Source organism: Stegostoma tigrinum, chromosome 8, assembly GCF_030684315.1.
Source record: "Stegostoma tigrinum isolate sSteTig4 chromosome 8, sSteTig4.hap1, whole genome shotgun sequence".
NCBI classification, from domain to species: Eukaryota; Metazoa; Chordata; class Chondrichthyes; order Orectolobiformes; family Stegostomatidae; genus Stegostoma; species Stegostoma tigrinum.
In genome coordinates, this window is record NC_081361.1 from 67,614,044 (window position 1) to 67,637,631 (window position 23,588).

Genomic DNA, 23,588 nt, shown 5'->3' on the forward strand with positions numbered 1-23,588 from the left:
TGATGCCGGTATCCAGTCTGTAGCAATGCATGCCTCCGCTCACAATTCTCATTCAGGGGCCAGAACAATTTTCAAGCGCCGAACTGGCATGACCAAAGGGAAGGAGTCTGAGAACTACTGACTACCAAGTTTTAAAAATCTCGTACAAAAAAAATGTTATCCCCGGAAAGCAAAGTACTTGAAATACCCAAGTCAGGTGGCATCTGTGCAGACAGAAAAATTAACAAACATCAGGTCGTGGCCTTTCATTAGCAAGATGCATTGTTAGAATGGAGCAAAACTTTTGATAAGGTCAGTGGCTTCTCGATAATAAGTTGTGAGAAAGCATCGGCCATTGACTGGTGCAAAACGTGAGCAGAAAATACCTCCTGATGCCTCAAGACACCGTGCAGCTCACGTCCACTCAACCCGCACCACATTGTCCCTTGCTTAAATACAAACAAAAACTGCTCAACAGGTCAGGAAGCATCAGAGAGAATAGGAACGGCATTTCTGATGAAGGGTCTCGGCCTGAAATGTCAGCTTTCCTGCTCCTGAGATGCTGCTTGGCATTCTGTGTTCATCCAGCTCCACACTTCGTTATCTGAGATCAGGAAGCATGGTGTGGGCAGGAGCGCGAATTAGCGTTTCCGTTTGATCACCCCCTCAACAGAACTGCAGTCAGCCTCTTCCTAACAACAATCTGGGGATAGAGCGGTCGGTTAGGGGTAAGTGGGTAAACCGTTCAGTACAAAGTACTGGGATTTGGCTGTCCCTGAGTGCATCGCTCAGTGTTCTCCTTCCGTGTTTGGTGTTATTTCCAAGCTGCTGCAGCAGCGAAACTGAGAGAGTGGGAAAACAAACACACCTCGATAATGAAATGAGGCTGGATGAACACAGCAGGCCAAGCAGCATCTCAGGAGCACAAAAGCTGACGTTTCGGGCCTAGACCCTTCATCAGAGAGGGGGATGGGGTGAGGGCTCTGGAATAAATAGGGAGAGAGGGGGAGGCGGACCGAAGATGGAGAGAAAAGATAGGTGGAGAGAGTATAGGTGGGGAGGTAGGGAGGGGATAGGTCAGTCCAGGGAAGACAGACAGGTCAAGGAGGTGGGATGAGGTTAGTAGGTAGATGGGGGTGCGGCTTGGGGTGGGAGAAAGGGATGGGTGAGAGGAAGAACAGGTTAGGGAGGCAGAGACAGGTTGGACTGGTTTTGGGATGCAGTGGGTGGAGGGGAAGAGCTGGGCTGGTTGTGTGGTGCAGTGGGGGGAGGGGACGAACTGGGCTGGTTTAGGGATGCGGTTGGGGAAGGGGAGATTTTGAAGCTGGTGAAGTCCACATTGATACCATTGGGCTGCAGGGTTCCCAAGCGGAATATGAGTTGCTGTTCCTGCAACCTTCGGGTGGCATCTAGCAACTCATATTCCGCTTGGGAACCCTGCAGCCCAATGGTATCAATGTAGACTTCCCCAGCTTCAAAATCTCCCCTTCCCCCACCGCATCCCAAAACCAGCCCAGTTCGTCCCCTCTCCCCACTGCACCACACAACCAGCCCAGCTCTTCCCCTCCACCCACTGCATCCCAAAACCAGTCCAACCTGTCTCTGCCTCCCTAACCTGTTCTTCCTCTCACCCATCCCTTCCTCCCATCCCAAGCCGCACCCCCATCTACCTACTAACCTCATCCCACCTCCTTGACCTGTCCGTCTTCCCTGGACTGACCTATCCCCTCCCTACCTCCCCACCTATACTCTCCTCTCCACCTATCTTCTCCTCTATCCATCTTTGGTCCGCCTCCCCCTCTCCCTATTTATTCCAGTTCCCTCTCCCCATCCCTCTCTCTGATGAAGGATCTAGGCCCGAAACGTCAGCTTTTGTGCTCCTGAGATGCTGCTTGGCCTGCTGTGTTCATCCAGCTTCACACTTTATTATCTTGGAATTCTCCAGCATCTGCAGTTCCTATTATCACTGAAACAAACACACCTCCCCGGGATTCGGATGATTGGCACCCAGCGAAACACAACAATGGGCCCCTGACTGTGACGTAGACGTCGAAGCAGCACGTGACGCGCGTTCGCGGTCGCCTCCTTCCGTGTTTTGGTGGAATCCCCGCGCGCATGAGCGCGAGCGAGTGGCAGGAGTGTCGAGCGCGAGCATCCAGAGAGGGAAAAAAAAAAGCTGCGGTGCAGCAGCATTGGACTGGCTCATGAGAGAAGTATATTTTTTAAAAAAAATAAACACTGATCCCTCGGAAATACATTGGGTTGATACGCAGGCCTGGAGAGAGAGAGAGAAGACGAAGAAAGCATTCGAATCAGAGGAGACTGACGCTGAGTATTTCTCACTGTGGAGGTGGGTAGGCAGCCAATGTTATTGCCCTGCAGCCTGCTTTGTCGCCATCTTGGTCCCAGTGTTTGTTGTTATTATCATTATCGTGGTTTTAGCAGCCTCTTTGCATCCCCCTTTCATCACTTATTATTGTTGGTGTTTACGGACCAAAAGGAAAATATTCACCGCGTATTTTTGTTCTCTAACTTCTTTCTCAAATGGGAAAGGTTTAGAATGTTTGGTCAAGTTTTTTTTGTCTGTCGTGACATTAGTCTCTGGCCTTATCTTGCGTTTTGCATTTGTTAATCCACTGCGTATGTACTTATGCACCACACCGTGCACTGTTTTTATGATTTTGATTGAAGCAATACGAAAAGTTTCAACTCTGCGTGGCAGACGTGGACTTATGAAGTTTTCTTTTGACGTTGGATGTGCTCACGGCTTGTTTGTTAGGTGTGTATTGTTAATGTGTCGTTTTTGGAAAGTCAGGAAACTCCCCTTCGCCTTCCTTTTTTATTCCCCACAACAGTGTGAAATAAGATGAATAACACGCTTGACACGAGGCTGTCGCTTCTCGTTTGTTTGTATGGCCACCCATAGCTGCCATTTCTGGTTCTGTACAATATTACTTCGCACCAAAACTACACTTCCCTCATGTGCAAAGATTTCTGAAGCGTTTCAACTGTAATGCTTTAGAGTTGTCATAATTCACTGGCAACACAGTAGTGCTGTTTTGTATTTTCTTGGATTGAGTTTTTTTAAAAATAATTCAATCAAGTTGAATTTTTAATGTAGCTCTTGATTTTTAGCAACAGTTTATATGGGAGCTGGCAGAAGAGTTGTTTCTGTGTCAAAACACTTTCAGTTTGATTGTCGGAATGTTATATCTTCCCCATGCCAGTGGATGTTTTTAAACTTGTTGATTCAAATGATGTGGGTTTTTTATTTCATTCTAGGAGGAATAATTTTTTATTTCCCTTTTTTGGCTGAGGAGAGTGCAAGCACCTCATTCATTTATAGATAATAAAGTATACTTCCAACACATCTGTTAATTTTCAGACCAATTTAGATGCATTGTAACCTGTTCTGTAGGCTTAAAGAGCAGTCGTTCTTCTAATTGATTGTTAACGATATCATCTCTACACTAAATTTGCCTTGATTTTCTTTGCCTTCGAAGTTACTTGCACAAGTCTGAAAAGGTTTGCTTCACATTGGGGTATGCAGAAATACATTTCCGTGTCACAACTGCTCTTTTTATTTGCCCGACCTGATATTGCCCAGGTGTGGAAGCAAACGCTGCTGTTGGCATTTTTGCAGAAACAGCAGCATCTTTGAACTGCAACTGGGATGTAATGAAATTATGAGGAAGCTAACAGCCTTTTGAATTTTCTCATAAATGCTTTTAGAATGTGAATAATATTTGCATATAATGCATACACCTGGCAGAACTCCTGTTATATAATCTACATTTAACGTAGAAGTGCCACAAAGCAGAGGATTTGAGGTTACGCTTGCTGGGTATAGTGTGCTGGAATCTGTGTTTTGGTGAACCTTTGATACAGCATGTGCAATGGTTGTCTGAATAGATGTGTACTATCCTGTTGGATGCTCTGACTGCTGTTTCAAAGCTTGTATTTTTTGACTCAAACCCTATCTGAAAGAAAGATTGAAAGTAGCTGAAACCAGATCAAAGACATGATCATCTGAACTCAGATCATCCAACCAACCTGAAGAAAGTTCTCTCTGATGAAGGGCCTAGGCCCGAAACGTCAGCTTTTGTGCTCCTGAGATGCTGCTGGGCCTGCTGTGTTCATCCAGCCTCACATTTTATTATCTATGAAGAAAGTTAAGACTGGATTGAGGACCTGGCACTAGACAGATGAAAGTTTGTTGCAGATGTTTCTGTCACTTAAAAGATCAATCTTCTCTACTCATTCTGAATGATATTGACACTGCAGTCTCAGCGAACTCAGACATGCAGAGTGCAGGATTACCACTTAAGTTTCAAATGAAGATAATACTGATAGATCCACACTATTGTCCACATTGTTATGAACAAACTATTGTGTGGTTCTGGAAGAGTACATCATTTTGTTGAAAGTAACTTCGTTGGGTAAATTGGGGATCTGCTGTTCAATGAAAATAGGTGATAAAATCTTTGAAAAATTTCTACCAGAAGATTATCAGAGCACTGATGGATTTTGTGGCTGACATTAGTACCATGTATGCAGCACAGTTTGTTTGTACATCCTTAATATTAATCTCTATGTTAAAGTTTTGCAGTCTGTACTTTCCAAAGGGTTGCATAAAACAGTGTGACCCTTCAGTTTGCAAACGTCTGGTGTGTGCTAATGATTTGGCAATTAGATAATATTTGCTGGATAATCTTGAGTGCAAGGGATTAAGTAGAATTTAAACAATTTATGGTGGTCAAATCAGGCTCAGTGTGGCCCCTCTGTATGTATACGAAAGTGTGTAAATTAATAAAGAAGTCCTGTTCTTTGCAGACGCTAAGTACATGTACACACACTGCTCCTGTTTCAGCTTGGTAAAATAGGTGACAGGTATTTGTTGGTTCACTTCTTGTCATTTATTTATGGATTAGCATCAATCTGGCTATACCTTCCAAACGCAGCCTGACAGTTAACTGTCACTGAGCATTAATGGGTACATACTCTGGCAAACCAGCCTTCCGTCCATTGAGAGATAACAAGGTGCAGATTTGGATGAACACAGCAGGCCAAGCAGCAGCATAGGAGCAGAAAAGCTGACGTTTCGGGCCAAGACCCTCCTTCAGAAAGGGCCGAGGCCTGAAATGTCAGCTTTCCTGCTCCTATGATGTTGCTTGGCCTGCTGCATTCATCCAACTCTACACCTGTTATCTCAGATTCTCCAGCATCTGCAGTTTCTACTATCTCTTCCATCCATTGACTCCATTTATATTTCTTGCTGCCTCAGGAAAGCAACCAAAATAATCCAAGATCTCTGTCAAGTAGGCAAACAGGAGGCTGGAAGAACACAGCAAGCCAGGCAGCATCTGGAGGAAAGGGAAAAGTCAACATTTTGGGTAATACCCTTCTTCAGGACTAGATGTGGGGGTAGGGGGAGCTGCAGATAGAGGTGGCAAAATGGTGGTCATGGGTGGACACAGGTAGTAGGTACAACCTAATTGGTTGCTGGGGAGGATGAATCTGGTTGTTAGCTGGAAGGGAGGGTTGGCAGGTGAAATGGAAGGGAGGAGGCAGGGCTGGAAAGGGAGTTGGGTGATTGGTGGGAAAGATATTTGAAGTTAGCAAACTGTGTTAAGTCCTTGGAGTTTTGGGTGCCCTGGAGGAAAATAGGGTGTTGTTCCTCAAATTTGCAATCTGATCCACTGTGGCACTGGAAGAGACTGAAGATGGATATGTTGAGGGGGAGTGTGGGGTTGGGAGGAGTTGGAGTTGAAATGGGCAGTGACCGGGAGGTTAGGCTGGCCGTGGTGGAGCAGGTGAAGATGCTCAGCGAAACAGTCATCTAGCCTGTGTTTGGTCTCACCGATTGTAGAGCAGACCACAACGGGAGCACCAGATGCTGGTAGACTAAGTTGGAGGAGATACAGGTGAAACTCTGTCTCACCTGCAAGGACTGTTTGGGGCCCTGGGCTGCGGTGAGGGAGTTGGTATGTGGGTAGGTATGTGTTGCCTCTTTTACAGTTACGGGGAAGGTACCAGGGTCGTTGGAGTGGTTGGGGGGTGGGGGTGGTGCGGGAGGAAGTGTGGCGTGAGCTCAAGAGTGGTGAAGGGAAGGGTCCCTGTGGAAGGCAGAGAGGTGAGTGGAGTGGAGGATATTCTGGGTGATGGGGTCTAATTGAAGTTGGTGGAAGTGTTTTGAAGATGATATATTTGATAGTCTTTGTTGGATTCTAGTATCATCAGTTTTTGTTATCTCTAACCAAAGATCTCTCCCACCTGTTTATACTCTACTCTCTCCCACCTTCTTCCATTGGGCAGAAGATAGAAAAGTTTGAATACACATATGAACAGATTTAAGAACAGCTTCTTCCTCACTGTCCGACTTTTGAATGGATCTCTCAAATGATAATTCTGATCTCGCTTTTCCCCATGCCCTCGCCTTTGCCCGCCCTCGCTTTTCTCTCTTCTGTAACACTGTAGTCTGCATTCTCTTCCGCTACCTTGTACCTTGTTGCACTTTGTGTGGTATGATCTGCCTGTATAGCATGCAAGTGAACACTTATCACTATCATGGTATATATGACAACAGTAAATGAAATAAAATTCAGTCATATTTGGACTCATCATGTAACAAGAAGCTCTTAATAGAAGTCAGACAGTATGGTGTTGGCATTGGTGTTTGTCTTGCTCATGTTGTTCAAGGATTAACTTTCTCATCCTTAACTTTGACATCAGACAAGCATGGATGTCATGAAATTAAAGGCAGTGTCAGAAAATTAGTGAAAAAAGCTAAAAGTGCTAGCAGCTCAAGCACCATTGATGGAGAGAGAGATTGAGTTAATGTTTTAGCTCAATGACCTTCCACCAGTTCTGTCCTGAAATGTTAACGTCTGCTTCTCTTTCTGCCTGATCCACTGAGTGCCAATGTTTTCTGTTTTTACTTCAAATTCTCAGTATCTACGTGGTTAGCTGCTTTTTTGTATGACAGAATTGAAATGAGTGGATTGCCAGCCCACGGTTGTACACTGGCGCAATCTCATGGATAATATACATGAAGAATAGATTGTGGTCCAGAGCAAAATATTGATATGGTATGAGGTAGTGATTGAGGATAGCTGGAAGCAAAAGTCATTGTTGGTGTTGTACTGCATTGGGTAGGTTGGAGTGGAACCAAGTAAGGTGTTGGTGCTGTAGTTTAAAACCACACATCTGAAAGAGCTGATGGACATTGATCTACTTGAGTCAAAACCAAATCTTAACTTCAGCTGTAGGGATCTATAGGGCCTGCGTCGACCCGTGTGGTAGAGACCGCACAGTCTGGCCCAACTAGATGAGGCTCTTGTATTGAACAGGACGTGGCTTATTCCATCGTTGGCCTTTTACAGATTACATTGTTTATTGTAACAATGATCCAGAGACCTAGAGGAAGACCTGGGTGTGTTTTTTTTTAAACTACTTCAAGGTGCTAAGCTGCTCTGTCCACAACTGCATAAGATCCTGTCAGGAGGTGGAACCAATACCACTCCTCAGTCATAGAATCGCTACAGTGTGGAAGCAGGCCATCCATCCCATAAAGTCCACGGTGACCGTTTGAAGAGCACCCCACCTGCTATCCCTTAACTGTGCATTCCCCATGGCTAACCCACCGAGCTTGCACATTGCTGACACAACAGCCAACTAAGCTTGGACAATCTTCCGAACCTGCACATCTTCGGACTGTGGGAGGAAACCAGAGCACCTGGAGGAAACCCACGCAGTATTGGGGAGAAAATGCAAACTCCACATGGACAGTCACCCAAGGCTGGAATCAAGCCTGAGTCCCAGGCACTGTCAAGCAGCACTGCTAACCACTGAGCCACCATGCTGCCCAGTCATAACTGTTTTCGACCTGTGTACAACAAAAGATGTTTGTATCTATCCTGTTGAAGGGAGAAATAATGTACTTCAGTTGTAATCAAGAAAAGCTGAGATCAAGGTTTTAATGTTTAAGCCAGGGATGATGATAGGGACAAAACAGTATTCAAGGAAACTGATCAGCTGATTGTCTCAGCAGTAATGAGTTGAGCAAATGTGATTGTCTCTTTGGAATGGGGTTGATGGTGCAGATATAGTCTTCTAGAATTGAGCCTTGACAACATGATAACATTTGATTGAGTGTGATATTAGGGACCCGAGAGAACTTAATTCAGCAGGAAAACTTTCCACTAGTTGGAAATCTACCTCGCATTAAGTAAAATGTCCTGCAATAACCGCACTCAATCGCTACTCAGGTAGTGTCTGTGACGCAGTCATATTCAACTACTTGTCAGTGTGCTTTCTTGCATCATGGATTCGTAAGGTAGAATATAGTGCTTTTGATTGCATAGTGTCTGGTACTATTTGTATTTCTTCAGATAGAGTATTTCACTATGCATATATGGGGCATCATCTCGACAATATTCAGACATAGGCTAATGTAACAGGCAAGGTTCGCTCAAATTGTTTCCATCCTTCAGTCGAATTACATTTAAAATGTGCACCAAGTTCAAGGAACAAGAATGGGGGTGAGGAAATAAAACAGCTCAGGTTCCAAACATATCCTTTTGCAGGGAGAAACACAAAAAGGTTCTTAAATAAGAAATGACAAGTAATGTGATCACACAGCTCATAATTTAAAATAGTCTACCTCTTTCCACCTTCCCGTCTCTCAAACTCAGTGGGCCAGCTTTAGGAACTGGCTGAACCTACCTGTGTCTTCCTTCACTGAATAACATTGTGATATGGTGTAAGAATTTAAATTCACGCCACTTCTCTGGTTGCACTACATCCTTCCACCTCTGTGTCTGGCTTGAGTGTAACAGACTAGTGAGCAGCAGCTTCTCAGACATGCGCAGTCTGTGCAGGCAGGCATACTGTTTGCAAAGAGGGAATGTGCTCAAAACCATCAGGACGCAGTATCCCTCTGGGCAGTGCTGCTTTAAGGGGAAAGTCGGTAGGCTCAGCCAGTTGCTAACGTTGGCCCATGACTTTGGGAGAGAAGGGAAGGTGGAAAGAGGCAGACCATTTCACTTAAGAGCAATGTTATCACATTACTTGTCATTTCTTATTTAGGAACCTTGTTGTATTTCTTCCTGCAAAAGGATATATGGCAGAAGTTCAGGGCAATACTTCTTGGAATATTGTGTGCCAATTTGGGCAGCAGCATCGAGGGGAAAGTAAATGACCGGCAATGACCAAGGACAGTGAGTTGAACCATTAGCTCCTTGATGTTTAACACAGGGATGTGATGGGCTAAATGCCTGCTTCCACACGATAGGGATTCTGTGATGACTATTGCTGAAATCCTCACCAGCACATACTTGGTGTTACTGTTCAGCGAAAATGGTGTTGAGCTACCTGGTATAAATTGTTTGAGATAGTTGGAACTGCAGATGCTGGAGAATCTGAGATAACAAGGTGTAGAGCTGGATGAACGTAGCAGGCTGAGCAGGAAAGGTGACATTTCGGGCCTGGACCCTCCTTCAGAAAAATGGCCTTGGCCCAAAATGTCAGCTTTCCTGCTCCTCTGATGCTGCTTGGCCTGCTGCATTCATCCAGCTCTACACCTTTGCTACCTGGTATAAATACTGTGTTTACAAGAACAGGATTAGAAATTTGAGGCAAGTAACTCTCCTGATTCACCAAGGCCCAAGTTAAGAGCGTAATGAAACACTTCACATTTGTCTGGAAGAGTACAACTCTAATCACAGTCCAGCTCAATATCGCCTTTTTAAAGAACAAGCACCCTGTTTGATTGGCGCAACCATCTCTCACCTTCAACATTCATTCCCAGCATCCTTCCAACTGTTCCTTCCAAAATCCACTGCAGCAGTTCACCAAGCCTCACTTCATAGTACCTTCCAGCTGTTTTTCCCACCGTCTAGAAGAACAACAGTAAATGCAGAACGCTACCAACTGTTATTTTCCGTACAGGCTACACATCATACTTAGAAGTATATTGTTGTTCCTTTTACAATCATTGGCTGAAAAACCTGCAGTTTCCTGACCAAGGATAGTTGGGAGTAGATGGCTGACCTTGCCTTCTATGCAAGAGTGAAAGAAAGCAATTTTTGTCCTGCTGAGCTGGTACTTATCCAAGTGCTTGGTCACTGTTTCTCGTATATCAGTTGTGGAGAATTAATGTTTTGGCTGAATTCATGTACCAACATTTCAGGAGGCTTCTTGTGTTTGTATTCTAGAACATAGAACAGTACAGGCCCTTTGGCCCACAATGTTGTGCCAAAGTTTTACCCTAAACTTAAGGTCTAACACCCACCCCTACCTTATACTAGCATCCATATGCCTATCTAATAGCGGCTTAAGTGCCCCTAATGAGGCCAACTCCACTACCCTCTCCGGCAATGCATTTCACACCCCTGCCGCGCTCTCTCAGTAAAGAATCTACCTCCTTTCACTTTTTAAAACTACATCCCCTCATAAAAGCTACCTCCCACCCTAGGAAAAAGTCTCTGGCTGTCCACTCTATCTGTACCTCTGATCACTTTGTGCACCTCTATCAAGTCACCTGTTATCCTTCATCGTTCTAAAGAGAAAAGTCCTAGCGCACTCAACCTTTCTTTTGTAAGACCTTCCCTCCACTCTAGGCAACGTCCTGGTAAACCTCCTCTGCACCTTTTCCAACGCTTCTGTATCTTTCCTGTAATGAAGTGACCAGAACTGGACACAATACTCCAGATGTGGCCAAACCAGGCTTTTGTATAGCTGTAGCATAACTTCACCACTCTTGAGTTCAATCCCTCTATTATTGAAAGCTAACACACCATACACCTTCCTAACAACCCTATCCACCTGGCTGGTGGTGTTAAGGGAGCTGTGAACGTGAGCGCCAAGATCCTCTGCTCCTCCACACAGCCAAGAATCTTTCCGTTAACTCTGTATTCTGCTTTGAAATTTTTCTTTCCAAAATGAATCACCTCTCACTTTGCAGGGTTAAACTCCATCTGCCACTTCTCGGCCCAGCTCTGCATTCTATCAATGTCCCTTTGTAGCCGTTTGTATTTGGACATCTTTGAGAATGGGCATGTTCATGCTGCATGCTCATCCTAAATATCTATCTATCTTGGCATGGCCTTCTACACTTGCAGTGGAGCCAAGATTTGTTTCTTGGGTTGTTTAAGCTGTGCTTAGTTAGGAGGCCATGGTTAAGAACAATTCTACTGCTGCTGACTGTCCATTCTGTCTCTTAGATTCACAGTTTTAGCCTCGTAGGACTATTATCAGTTTGTCACTACATGGTGTTCATGATATTCTGTGCATTTTGCAGATGGAGGTGAATTTATCTTTCAGGGCTGAGTAATGATCATTTTTACTGATGTGGTCTTGGGGGTGTGTGTGTGTGTGTGTGTGAACAGAGAGTTAGGAGCAAGAGTAGACAGGTCGACCCTCAAGACTGCTCCGCCATTCAGTGCAGTCATGGCTCATCTCATCTCTGTCTCAATCCCACTTTGCTGTTGGCTCCCCATTACCCTTTAACCCATCACTGAATGAATCTCCATCTCCTCCAACTTAGTCAGTGTCCCAGTGGCCACTGCATTCTGGGGTATTGAATTCCACACAATCGTCACCCTCTGAGAGGAGTAATTTCTGCTCTTCTTTGTTTTTAAATTGGCATCCTCTATCCTTAAACTATGACCTTTTTATCCTTGATTGCACCACAGGGGGAAACATGCTCCACATCTACTAAATCAGTCCCCTGAAAATGAGAACGTAGTCAACTAAAAGTCATTTGCTCACTTTGATTACCCCGTCATCTTAGAATAAATTTACTTTCTCACCTCTGGCCCTCAAGACTGGACCTATTGGTCAAAGGTGGCACCAATGAAACAAAATTTTGATCATGATTTCTAGATCTATATCAGATGGCTCTGATGTTCAACTGCAGATTCTGAGGTTAGAGTGAATTGCTGATGTGAAGGCCATTAAACAAACCAGTTTGGTATAACCAATTTATTGAATAACAAGGCGTAGAGCTGGATGAAAACAGCATGCTGCTTGGCCTACTGGGTTCATCCGGCTCTATGCTTTGTTATCTCAGATTCTCCAGCATCTGCAATTCTGACTACCTATCCTAATAATCTGATCACTTATCTTTTTGCTGTTTTGAGGAATCATTCTGTACGCAGATTGGCTGCACATGAGGGTGACTACACATTGTGAAGTACTCAGTGATGTCGTGAGGATCTGAAACTCGCTTGTATTCATGTTCTTTCGTTCTTTCTGAATTCCCTTCTTCCTTTTTTGAATTTGAAAATTCATTTGCATCTGACGAACTAGAACGTGCCTTTATACGTCTAGATTATTTCATGCAACCTAAAGTATCTTGACTGTTTTAAGCATTGAAAAGTAGTAAATTAAGCACTGTAGTGTGATTTGAGTTATATATTATGGAACAAGTTTATCAGAAAAAGCAGCAGCAGTGCACATTTAACTGTGGTGTCTCCTTGATTTGCGAAGCTAACGCTAGTGAAACATTTCTAATGACATTAAATCAGATTTGTGCCAGTATTATATGTGGGGTTTAATCAGGACCATGAGTCTATAGCCACAATCTGGATAGCTTGAGGATCTTGTGAGCCAGGAGCATTTTTTCTGAGAAATACTTGGTCTTTTGCTCAAAACGATTGAGAAACAATGGAAATCGAAGAATGGTTCTTTCACTTTGAGTTTGTTAACATGATCAAAACAGAGATTTGCTGGTCTCGGTCCATATTTCCTGGTGGGTCATCAGATTCCAACTTAAAATCTTGACACATTCTATGGATCAGGTGTAACATGTCGAAGTGCTAGAAATAGTTTTAAGACCTCCTTAGTTCTTTCAAAGTGAGTAGCTATGGGGTGACATTCATTTAGGTGCATTGGCTATTAAAATATTCACATGCCCCCGTCTTGCTTTAATGCAGCAACCTATAATTGTGTTTTCTGCAAAATTTGATGGATAGCATCCCTTTGGCAAGTGGGCTAGTTTGCCAATATTTGAATGATAACAATAGAGACCAGTCCTATTTAAAACAAATGTCCATCACACTTCACTGTCTGACATTGCATTGGAAGAAAGGGGGAAAAGTAGTTTTGCTACTTAAATCAAAGAGGCTTCTGCAGAAAATGAAAATACCTTCTAACTCAATTTTATCTTACAGCAATAAAACTTTATGACCTTTGGCTGAGTTGCAGGTACAGATTCCTCTGTTTGCTGTATGTGGAAGACGATGCAATACTCCTGTCCTTAGGCATTGTATCTTTCAGCAATACTGTCGGATGTATAAAATCGATAGATTTCGTTTGTATTTGTTGAGCTTGGTGTGTTACTGAACTAGTACATTGAATCTAGGTAACTTAGCAGTTTATTTAAGCCTCAAGACTTACGTTTTTTCAATGACTGTACTGAACTTGTCTGCTAATTTGTAGCTGTTGTGACTGTAGTTGGGGAATGAAATAGGAACTAATTAGGGATGTGCTATTTGCCTCTCTGATGAGCTGAGCTTGAACAAATTGGCCAGGTGACTGATTGTGGGTTGTGTTTTTTTTTCTGTTGCATTTGGATCTTTTGTGCTTAATTGTAGTTCCACCCTGAACTAGTAACTGGATACTTAAAGGGAGACTTTATTTTCTTCAGGATTAACTTTATCTTAGTGAAGTTAAAATCATTAAATTTTTTAGATTACTTTGAAGTTTTCTTCAACACTTGTATTCATCAATTTCTTATTGATCTCATTATTGCATGTTTCATTTTCTCAGTTAATGGTGGTGAATCAGCCCAAATGTTGGGGTCACTCTGGACCCAGGATTGGTGTTCGGCTCACTTCACTTTGTTTATAATGACCTGGATGGTGGTGTTGGGAATGTGCTCAGTGAGTTTGCTCATGACACTAAAATTAATCCAGCAGCTATGGCTGGAAAGGAATGCAACCTAGTGTGGGGAGGGAAAAAATGCATTTGGTGAATGTGTCTTAAAAATGATACGGCATTTAATGTAGATAAATACAGTGTGATTCATGTGAATAGGACTGACTCTGAATGTGCCTGTCACTTAAAAGGAATAACAGTCAGACTAATTGAGTTAGAACAGGACCTGGGTGTTAGTGTATACATTATTATTCTGAGTTCAGAACTAATATAAAGTCCTAGCTACAGCAATTGAGGTATTGAGTAATAGGAAAGAGAACCACTCAGTATATCTTAAAGGAACTTATTGAATTGTAAAAGAATGGACTTATTGCATTGGACTTGGCTTTGTGCAAGGGAGGGCTTGTCTGATAATATTTTGAGTTTTTTTGTGAGTGAGGATGAGGCAACCCATCTTGTCACTGTGGATTTTACTGAAACACTCAACAAAATCTCTCCTGGTAACCTGATCCAAAAGATTGCACGGGGTTCACAGTGATTTGGGTGATACAATACAAAATTGACTTGGTCGTAGAAGACAGTGATTGTGCATTGGTGATTTTCTGACTTGAGGCCTGTGACCAAACATGTTCCACAAAGATCATTGCTCGGACCTCTTGTTTATACAGATATCTCTCCATATATTACATATAGGGGTACAAGGGTAGAGATATGATTTGGCTGAAAATATAGGTTGTCTGATTAGTAAGTTTGCAGATTACATGAAAATTAGAATTGCGGGTAATGGGGGAAGTTTGCGAAAGGATACAGGAAGATGTAGATCAGATGGGAAGTTAGGCAAACGAATGGCCGAGCTTCATCCAGACGCATGTGAGGTGACAGTTTTGGGAGGTCAAATAGAAAAGGAAAGTGTACTATAAACATCAGGACCCTTTAAGAGTACTGACATACAGAGAGATCTTGGGTGCACGTCTGTGGCTCCCTAAAAGTGACAATATAAAAGGATAAGGTAGTAGAGAAGACATAGGGTATGCTTACTTTCATTTGTTGAGGCACTGCGTATATGTGTTGGCAACCCTTGTCGCAACTGTATAAAACTGGACATAAATGGAAATGGATGGAAAAACTCAGCTGAACTGACAGCATCCTTGGCAATAAATCAGAATTAACACTTTTTGGATCCAGTCACCCTTCAGAACTAAAAAATTATATTAAATTACAGTTAGGCCACATTTTCAGTATCGTGTGCAGTTCTGGACATCACAATATAAGAGGGATGTGGACGTTATACAAAGTGTGCAAAAGAGGTTTGCCAGGATGTTGCCCGAATTGGAGTGTATAGCTATAACAACAGGTTGAACAAAGTTGGATTATTTTTGTTAGACTCTCAGACACTGAGGAGTGACATGATAGAAGTATATAAAATTGAGAGGTGTCGCTAAGATAGATAGTTGGACTTGTTTCATTCCTCCAGACTGGGAATATCAAATACTAGGAAGCATAGGTTTAAAGTAGAGAGGAAAAGTTTTTATAAAGATGTGCAAGGCAAGTATTTTACACAAATAGGTGTAGGGAAGGCATTAGAAGCAGTTGTGATAGCAACGTTTTAAGCATTTAGACAGATGCATGAACAGGCAGGGAGTTGGATTAGCTTACAATAGCATCGTGGCCAGTGCAAGCACAGTGAGATGAAGGGCCTGTTCCTGTTTGGTTTCATACAACAGTACAAATCTGTCATCAAGATCATTGGTTCGACCAATAGGAGTGGTGTGTCCAATTTGTCCTTCACAAGAATGTTGATTTTGGCCAAGTTTTGGAGGATATCTATAAAAATGATTTCTAGTTTAAAGAATCTTAGTTATCCAAGTTTAGTTAAAGATTTGGCTCTGTTAAGTTCAAAGTATTGTATAGCGTGGCTTTGTGGTAACATCACTGAATACTGATCCAGAGACGCGGGTTAATGCTTTGAGGACATGGGTTCATGTTTCACAGTGGTAACTGGTGGAATTTAAAGTCAACGAATAAATCTGGAAATCAAAGCTAGATCCAGTAATGGTTGCCATGAAACTGTCATTGATTTGTCATAAAATCAGTGTTGGCCACTAACATAAAAAAACTAGAAATTTTCATTTTTAAAAGGGGTGCAGACACAAGTTCTCTGGATTCATGCATGCATATCTTAAGAGGTGGCCGGGCAATCCAATAAAACTATTAAAAATTATTTGATCCTTGGTTTCAAAACTAGAGGAAGTGTGTACAGAAACTGTACCAAGCCTTCAGAAAATCATTAGTTTGGAGTATTGTGCCCATTTCTGACCATGAACCTTAGGAAAGATGTTTAGCCTTTTGTACAAATTGTGGGGTGATCAACTAGAATGACATCACGGACAAGGGAACTCCATCTAGTTGAGCAAACTGAAGAGGCAGCGATTATTTTCCACAAAGAAGATAGAGAATTTAACAAAGATTGTGAGGAGTTGTGGTACACTGGATAAGAATAAATTACTTCGACTGGCATACAATTTAATAAGCAGAGGGCACAGAGGTAAGGTAATTGGCAAAAGAGGGAAGAAAATCTGCCATTACTACTTGGTTTGGCTTCTGGTGACTTTACACTTGCAGCACTGTAACTCTCCTTACTACATTCTGATTAGCACGCCACTCAGTTCAAAGACAGTCAGGGATGGGCAGCAAACGATGCTCACACCCCATGAAAGAATTCAGTAAATGTCAAGGAGGAGACATTTCAGAAGTATATCAAGTACATTTAGGTATGGGTAGTTTGCCCAAGTTGATTATTTCAGTTTGGTGGACTGGAAAGGATCGGGCAGAGGTGTTTGAACTATGCAGATGTTAGGTTCATTTTTGGGAGACCCTCAGAGACTTGATGCAATAGCAAGACACTGACCTGGCTACAGAAACGCTATCCTTTTATTATTAAGCAAGTACAAGCTGTGGAAGATCACTGTACACAACCCAGCAGAGTGCTGAGTTCCATAAGTGATTCTCCCCGAACAGTGGGCAGTCCCCGCTTTTTGTACTCTCTTTTGGCTGACACATAAAGGAATTGCTACATTTGGAACATAAAGAGAACAGAATACAGCATTGATCGTTCACGAAGTGACTGATAACAACAGAATGTGATTTCAACCCACCGAACTCCCTGGCTTGAACAACGGTCACTGACCTGGCCACTTCAGTAGAAAGAGAAGTTTCATACCTTTACAGAAGTTTCACCCCTTTATAGAAGTCTCACACCTTTACAAACATTCCCCACCCAATCCTTTTGGGGCAGACAGTTTAAGTTCGTTTCCACATAGCCCTGTGTGAGCAGCTAAGGAGCATAAAAATTAATGGGATGTTATCCTATTGACATCTCACAGAAGTAGGAATTGTCTGGCAGCTTGTTCCTTGCCAAGTAAGAGTGAATATTTGGAATGGTTTGTCATTGTGCAAGGTGACAAAGGGACCTGGACTAATTTGACTGAGGCAGAGATTGAAGCTTGAAGCAAAAGGCCTTCTGTGCTGTTTGTGCCTGTGCCAGCTCTGTGAAAGAGTTATTTAGGTAGATCTAGTCTTTACTTTCTCCGACTCCACGTTTGACCACCACAGTTGATTTGAAAAAGGCATACTTGCCAGTTCAGTGTGTTGACTGTTCGAATGCTAAGATCACAAAATACAGTCAGATTTTCTTATTTTTCTTAAGGTATTCTTTATTGTACTTAACTATAATTTAACGAAAGACTCTGACTTTCTCACACTGGTGTAAGTGGATTAGTGTGTGAAGAAAAAGCAATTTGGAGTCGAAGAATATTGAAATGTGTAAGCCTTTTTGAAGTTTGGTGACTGAACTAGTTTTAAGTTGATCCCTATGATCTTGCTGTTTTTAGTGTCAAGAAAGTTTAAAGATGTAGCGGAATGTTTTGTTCCTTTGGAAACCATGGTTGCTGATTTGGAGTTAACAAGATGTAGAGCTGGATGAACACAGGCCAAGCAGCATCTTAGGAGCAGGAAGGCTGATGTCTCGGGCCTAGGCCCTCCTTCAGAAATGGGGGCGGGGAAAGGGGGTTCTGAAATGAATAGACAGAGAGGGGGAGGCGGATAGAAGATAGAGGGGACGGACAGGTCAAAGAGGCGGCATGAGGTTAGGAGGTAGGAGATGGAGGATGGGATAGGTAGGAGGATGGACAGGTTAGGGAGGCGGGCATGAGCTGGGCTGGTTTTGGGAAGCGGTAGGGGGAGGGGAGATTTTGAAATCTTTGTCGGATCTACAACCTGAACTCTCAATTCTACTCAGGTTTGTATCCAGTAAAGCTATAAGTACAGTAAACTTAGTGGGGCCTACCACCCAAAATGGGCGTCGTCCACCTCCCACATCTCCAACCCGACCCAGGACCTTCCCCACAATGCGCCCACTGCCATTGGGAATGTGGCCACTGTCGGAGCAACCATGGATGACATCACCTCCTCCGATGCTGGGTACACCACTTCTTCGGGACAGCAAATGCCAACGACACCACTGCTGATGCCACCACCTCCATTTCCCGAGGCCAGCACCAGAGACATGAGGATGCACCACCTCTGCCTACAGCTGACACTGACATCACTCCGCCCACCGCCTCCACAGCCAGCAGCTCCAGAGTAGACAGCAACACTCAGCCCTGCTGAGTCTTCACCATCCCTCCAGACCTCTCCCTTTTACTGAGGACTGACCGTTCATCTTCAGTAAGGGCTCACCTTTGTCTCCCTCCACCCGCACATCAACGAATATTGGTCATGTTTGGACATAGAGCAGTTTTTCCTCTGCCTCCGCGCTTACTACTTCAACCATGAGCCTAATCCTCCCTCTACTGACCCCTTTTTCCTGCCTCCAACACACCCCCCTCCTCCTGGACACCACCTCAAGTCCTCCAACCCTCCCTCAACCTCTTTGTCACAACAGCAGTTGGAGATAATTGCCTCAACCTCTCTACCCCCTCACCCACTCCAACCATTCCCCTGCAGAGCGTGCAGCCCTCCGCTCCAATCCGAACCTCACCTTAAAACCCATGGACAAGGGAGGTGCAGTTGTGGTATGGCGCATTGACCTTTACATCGCTGAGGCCAGATGCCACCTCTCCCTTACCACCACCACCACCTACCGCCTCCTTGATCATGACTCCACCCCTGACCACCAAACCGTCATCTCCCAAACCATCCACAACTTCATCACTTAAGGTCACCTCCCACCCACAGCCTCCAACCTCATTGTTCCCCAAACCCGCACTGCCCACTTCTCTCTCCTTCGTAAAATCCACAAACCTGCCTGCCCTGGTCGACCCATTGTCTCCACCTGCTTCTGCCCCACCGAACTCACCTCCACTTATCTGGACTGCATTTTCTCCCCCTTGGTCCAGGAACGCCCTACCTACGTTTGTGACACCACCCAAGCCCTGTATCACCTCCAGAACTTCCAATTCCCTGGTCCCAACACCTCATTTTTATTATGGACGTCCAGTCCCGATACACCTGCATTTCCTCATACAGATGTCCTAAAGGCCCTCCGCTTCTTCCTGTCACGCAGGTCCGACCAGACCCCCTCCACTGACACCCTCATCCACTTAGCCAATCCCATCCTCACCTTCAACAACTTCTTTTTCAATTCCTCCCACTTACTACAGACAAAGGAGGTGACCATGGGCCCAAGCTATGCCTGCCTCTTTGTAGGTTATGTGGAACAATCCTCCTTCTGTAGCTACACAATCCCGAAAGCCCACCTCTTCCTCCGTTACAGTGACTGTATCAGCGCCGCCTCATGCTCCCACAAGGAAGTCAGTTCATCCACTGACCAACACCATCCACCCCAACCTCAAGTTCACCTGGACCATCTCCAACACACCCCTCACCTTCCTGGACCCCTCTGTCTCCATCTCGGGCAACCACCTAGTAACAGATATCCGTTTTAAGCCCACCGACGACCACAGCTACCTAGAATAAACCACCTCCCACCCACCTTCCTGCAAAGATGCGATCCCCTATTCCCAATTCCTTTGTCTCCGCCGCATCTGCTCCCAGAATGAGGCATTCCACTCCCATACATCTCAGATGTCCTTGTTTTTCAAGGGCCGCAACGTCCCCCTGGCAGCGGACAAGAATGCCCTCGACTGTGTCTCCCATATTTCCCGCAACTCATCCCTCACGCTCCCTCCCCGCAACAACAACCAAAACAGAATCCCCCCCCCCCCCCAGCCCCCGTCCTCACGTACCACCCCATCAACCTCCGGATCCAACACATCATCCTCTGAAACTTCCACCATGTGCAGTCCTACCCCACCTCCAAAGACACATTTTTCCCTCCCCACCCTTGTCTGCTTTCCGGAGGGACCAGTCTCTCTGTGACTCCCTTGTCCGCATCACACTCCCCTCCTGCCCCACCACATTCGGCACTTATCCCTGCAACCGCAGGAAGTGCTACACCTGCCCCTACACTCCTCCTCTTCCCACCCCGCTCCTATCCCAGGCCCCACGAAGACTTTCCGCACCAAGCAAATGTTCACTTCTGCATCTGCTAATGTGGTGTCCTGCATCTGCTGTTCCTGTTTGCTTCGTTTCTGATGTAGAGGAGGCCACAGAGGCTTGAGGACCGCTTTGCAGAACACCTACGTTCAGTTCACACTAAACAACTGCCCCCCCTCGGTTGCGAACCATTTCAACTTCCCCTCCCATTCCGCAGATGACATTTCCATCCTAGGCCTCCTGCAGTGCCACAATGATGCTACCCGATGGTTGTAGGAACAGCAAATCATAATCTGCTTGGGAACCCTGTAGCCCAATGGTATTAATGTGGACTTCACAAGCTTCAGAATCTCCCCTCCCCCTGCCGCATCCCAAAACCAGCCCAGCTCATCCCCACCTCCCTAGCCTGTCCTTCCTCCTACCTATCCCATCCTCCAGCTCCTACCTCCTAACCTCATGCCGCCCCTTTGACCTGTCCATCCTCCCTACCTCCCCACCTATACTCACCTTCACTGGCTCCATCCCCGCCTCTTTGACCTGTTCTCTCCACCTATCTTCTCCTCTATCCATCTTCTATCCGCCTCCCCCTCTCTGTCTATTCATTTCAGAACCCCCTTTCCCCGCCCCCATTTCTGCAGGAGGGCCTACGCCCCAAACATCAGCCTTCCTGCTCCTCTGCTGCTTGGCCTGCTGTGTTCATCCATCACTACACTTTTGCAAACGGTTTGTCCCATTTCAGTACAGTTGGAATATAGACATTTCCATGGCTACTCCACCTAGCCTACACATCCCTGGATACAATGGACAATTTAGCATGGCCAATCTATCTAACCTGCCCATCTTTGGACTTCACTATTCAACATGACCAAGGCTGGCCATCTAACACATTTAGATGTCTCCCCATAACTGTCTATCCCTTTACCTCTGATAATGATGTCTAAAACTCTGATCACAGCACTGCTGTAGTGAAACAAAGTATTGTGCATGCTGCAGATCTGAAACAATCAAAAGCAAGAAATTGCTGGGAAATTGTTACCAAATCACTGAAATGTGGCTTTAATGAAGCATAGTTTATGTCAGATGTATATTCAGTTTTCTCCTGAAGAAAATTATTGACTCTGCTTTCACCCAGATACTGCATTCCCGATCATAACATTAGAATTCTCTTTTTAAAAAATATTCACCCATTCGGCTGCAACAATACCACCGCCCCTCCTGCCATTGCCAACTATTCTTAAATTATAATTTGTGACCTCTTCCATTGGCATGAAATTTAGTAAGCAACAATTTCTTATCTAACCGCAGTAAATCACAAAGTTGAATAATCTTTTATTTAATCTCCCCTTTTTACCTTTATCCTCTTGAAGGAAAACGACCGTATCCTCACCAGTTTCCTCAGATAAGTGGTTCCATCGTTCCTGCTATCGTTCTATTCAATCTCATGCTTGAGTGGATGTCCATAAGCATCCATCCCTGCACCACTGATTTTCAGTAGTGGCAGCATGTACTGTCAACAAGAAGCACTGGAGGCGTTTGTCAAAGATCCTTACGCAGCACCTTTCAAACCCATGACCCACTTCCATTTAGAAGGGCAAGGGCAACAAACACATGAGAGCACCAACATCTGCAACTTCCCCTCCAAGCTACTCACTATCCTGATGTGGACATAAATTGCTATTTCTTCACGGCTGCTGGGTCAAAATCCTGGAATTCTCTCGCTGAAGGCATTGTGGGTCGACTTACAGCAAATGGACGGCAGTGGTTTAAGAAGGCAGCTCATCACCACTTTCTCATGGGCAACTCAGGACATCCTACGAGTCACATTTTTTTAAAAAACACTCTCCACGCGCTTAATATCCTTTCTAAAGTGTCATGCTCAGAATTGGGTTGAAAACTCCAAAGTCATGACATTCTGAGGTCTAGCCTTCTGGGTTTGATTTATTGGTTGATAAAGCTAAAGTTCCAAGAATTGTTGTTGTTTGATAGTTTTATTAGATTGCCACTTCATGAAGTAAGACTATAGAAAAATAAGAACAGGAAGAGGTGGCTCAGTTCCTTGACATAACTGATCTGATATTCACTTTGCTAAATTTTCTCCATGACCCTTCGTTTCCATACTGATCAAGAATCTATCTTGGCCTTCAATACGCACCATGTTCTCAGTCTTAAATTGGTACCCCTTTATTCTGAGACTGTGCCATTTGGTCCTATACTCTCCTGTGAGGCGAAACATCCTCTCAGCATTAACCCTGTCAAACCACTTAAAAATCGTCTGTTTCAATGAACATACCTTTCATTCTTCAAAACTTCAGTAAGTAGAATCCCAACCTGTTTAGCCTTTGCTCATACGACAGTCACTCCGGACCGTGAATCGTCATAGTGAATCTTCTCTGAACTGTCTCCCTTTCTTCCCTAAATACAGGGACCAAAATTGCTCGGTACTCCAGAAATGGGCTCGCTACCATTTTGTTCAGTTACAGTAGGGCTTCCCTACTCTTGTACTCCTACCCCCTTAAAAAAAGGGCCAACATTTCATTAGCTTTCCTGATTTCTTGCTGCACCAATGTGCTAGCTCTGTTTCATATTCAAGTACCCCGAAGTCCCTCTGTGATGCCGATATCTGTAAATTTTCTCTATTTAAATAATAATCGGTTATTTTGTTCTCCCTTCCAAAATGAACAACTTCACGTTTTCCAAAATTGTACTCCGTCAGCCAACTTTTTCTCCACTGACTTTACCTATCAGTATCTCCCTCTAAGCTTGTTGTACCTCTCTTGAATTTGCCTTTCTACCTGTTTGTGTCATCTGCAAATTTGGCTGCCGTACATTCCAGTTGTAGCCTAAGACTGATCCTTGTGGGACCCTGCTGGTCATGGGTTGCTGATCTGAAAAAGAACCCCTTATCCCCACTTATTGTATCCTGCACATGTGCCAGTTCTTTCTCCATGCCAAAATACTACCTCCAAAATGGTGAGCTATTAACTTATGAGTTAACCTTTGTGAGGTACCTTGTTGAATGTCTTCTGGAAGTTCAAATACAACACATCATCTGGTTCTCCATTATTGACTCTGTTTGAGAATTCCTCAAAGCTCCGACAAATTAAGACATGATTTCTCTTTGAAGCATGCTGAATCTCTTAAGGTTTTAGAGTTGATTTGTAGCTCGGGCTGTGGTTGGTTGGCTCGCTGAGCTGGTTCATTGTTTTTCTGCAGACGGTTCATTATCCTGCTGGATA

General features: G+C 44.2%; 1 protein-coding gene across 2 annotated transcripts in view; it reads left to right on the forward strand.

The window, feature by feature from the left end:
• The first annotated feature begins 2,091 nt into the window (after positions 1-2,091).
• Positions 2,092-23,588, forward strand: part of gpbp1l1 (GC-rich promoter binding protein 1-like 1) — an 85,651-nt gene continuing 64,154 nt past the window's right edge. The window contains exon 1 of one of the 2 annotated variants that reach the window (XM_048539825.2): positions 2,092-2,329. The gene's annotated coding sequence lies outside the window, so the exon portion shown is untranslated. The remainder of the gene's footprint in view (positions 2,330-23,588) is intronic. The other variant, XM_048539826.2, reaches the window with a different exon arrangement.